Below are 2573 nucleotides of genomic sequence, written 5' to 3'. Positions count from 1 at the left end.
GAGAGAGCGCGGCGGGGGGAAGAGAGAGAGCGCGGCGGGGGGAAGAGAGAGAGCGCGGCGGGGGGAAGAGAGAGAGCGCGGCGGGGGGAAGAGAGAGAGCGCGGCGGGGGGAAGAGAGAGAGCGCGGCGGGGGAAGAGAGAGAGCGCGGCGGGGGGAAGAGAGAGAGCGCGGCGGGGGGAAGAGAGAGAGCGCGGCGGGGGGAAGAGAGAGAGCGCGGCGGGGGGAAGAGAGAGAGCGCGGCGGGGGGAAGAGAGAGAGCGCGGCGGGGGGAAGAGAGAGAGCGCGGCGGGGGGAAGAGAGAGAGCGCGGCGGGGGGAAGAGAGAGAGCGCGGCGGGGGGAAGAGAGAGAGCGCGGCGGGGGGAAGAGAGAGAGCGCGGCGGGGGGAAGAGAGAGAGCGCGGCGGGGGGAAGAGAGAGAGCGCGGCGGGGGGAAGAGAGAGAGCGCGGCGGGGGGAAGAGAGAGAGCGCGGCGGGGGGAAGAGAGAGAGCGCGGCGGGGGGAAGAGAGAGAGCGCGGCGGGGGAAGAGAGAGAGCGCGGCGGGGGAAGAGAGAGAGCGCGGCGGGGGGAAGAGAGAGAGCGCGGCGGGGGGAAGAGAGAGAGCGCGGCGGGGGGAAGAGAGAGAGCGCGGCGGGGGGAAGAGAGAGAGCGCGGCGGGGGGAAGAGAGAGAGCGCGGCGGGGGGAAGAGAGAGAGCGCGGCGGGGGGAAGAGAGAGAGCGCGGCGGGGGGAAGAGAGAGAGCGCGGCGGGGGGAAGAGAGAGAGCGCGGCGGGGGGAAGAGAGAGAGCGCGGCGGGGGGAAGAGAGAGAGCGCGGCGGGGGGAAGAGAGAGAGCGCGGCGGGGGGAAGAGAGAGAGCGCGGCGGGGGGAAGAGAGAGAGCGCGGCGGGGGGAAGAGAGAGAGCGCGGCGGGGGGAAGAGAGAGAGCGCGGCGGGGGAAGAGAGAGAGCGCGGCGGGGGAAGAGAGAGAGCGCGGCGGGGGAAGAGAGAGAGCGCGGCGGGGGAAGAGAGAGAGCGCGGCGGGGGGAAGAGAGAGAGCGCGGCGGGGGGAAGAGAGAGAGCGCGGCGGGGGAAGAGAGAGAGCGCGGCGGGGGAAGAGAGAGAGCGCGGCGGGGGGAAGAGAGAGAGCGCGGCGGGGGGAAGAGAGAGAGCGCGGCGGGGGCGAAGAGAGAGAGCGCGACGGGGGCGAAGAGAGAGAGCGCGGCGGGGGCGAAGAGAGAGAGCGCGACGGGGCGAAGAGAGAGAGCGCGACGGGGGCGAAGAGAGAGAGCGCGACGGGGGCGAAGAGAGAGAGCGCGACGGGGGCGAAGAGAGAGAGCGCGACGGGGCGAAGAGAGAGAGCGCGACGGGGGCGAAGAGAGAGAGCGCGACGGGGGCGAAGAGAGAGAGCGCGACGGGGGCGAAGAGAGAGAGCGCGACGGGGGCGAAGAGAGAGAGCGCGACGGGGGCGAAGAGAGAGAGCGCGACGGGGGCGAAGAGAGAGAGCGCGACGGGGGCGAAGAGAGAGAGCGCGACGGGGGCGAAGAGAGAGAGCGCGACGGGGGCGAAGAGAGAGAGCGCGACGGGGGCGAAGAGAGAGAGCGCGACGGGGGCGAAGAGAGAGAGCGCGACGGGGGCGAAGAGAGAGAGCGCGACGGGGGCGAAGAGAGAGAGCGCGACGGGGGCGAAGAGAGAGAGCGCGACGGGGGCGAAGAGAGAGAGCGCGACGGGGGCGAAGAGAGAGAGCGCGACGGGGGCGAAGAGAGAGAGCGCGACGGGGGGCGAAGAGAGAGAGCGCGACGGGGGCGAAGAGAGAGAGCGCGACGGGGGCGAAGAGAGAGAGCGCGACGGGGCGAGGGGCGAAGAGAGAGAGCGCGACGGGGGCGAAGAGAGAGAGCGCGACGGGGGCGAAGAGAGAGAGCGCGACGGGGGGCGAAGAGAGAGAGCGCGACGGGGGCGAAGAGAGAGAGCGCGACGGGGGCGAAGAGAGAGAGCGCGACGGGGGCGAAGAGAGAGAGCGCGACGGGGGCGAAGAGAGAGAGCGCGACGGGGCGAAGAGAGAGAGCGCGACGGGGGCGAAGAGAGAGAGCGCGACGGGGGCGAAGAGAGAGAGCGCGACGGGGGCGAAGAGAGAGAGCGCGACGGGGGCGAAGAGAGAGAGCGCGACGGGGGCGAAGAGAGAGAGCGCGACGGGGGCGAAGAGAGAGAGCGCGACGGGGGCGAAGAGAGAGAGCGCGACGGGGGCGAAGAGAGAGAGCGCGACGGGGGCGAAGAGAGAGAGCGCGACGGGGGCGAAGAGAGAGAGCGCGACGGGGGCGAAGAGAGAGAGCGCGACGGGGGCGAAGAGAGAGAGCGCGACGGGGGCGAAGAGAGAGAGCGCGACGGGGGCGAAGAGAGAGAGCGCGACGGGGGCGAAGAGAGAGAGCGCGACGGGGGCGAAGAGAGAGAGCGCGACGGGGGCGAAGAGAGAGAGCGCGACGGGGGCGAAGAGAGAGAGCGCGACGGGGGCGAAGAGAGAGAGCGCGACGGGGGCGAAGAGAGAGAGCGCGACGGGAGAGGGCGGGGGCGAAGAGAGAGAGCGCGACGGGGGGGAAGAG

Source organism: Somniosus microcephalus, chromosome 14 (genome assembly GCF_052327205.1).
Source record: "Somniosus microcephalus isolate GS21.2 chromosome 14, FLI_Smic_1.0, whole genome shotgun sequence".
Taxonomy (NCBI): Eukaryota; Metazoa; Chordata; class Chondrichthyes; order Squaliformes; family Somniosidae; genus Somniosus; species Somniosus microcephalus.
Note: the sequence above shows the minus strand (reverse complement) of the source record.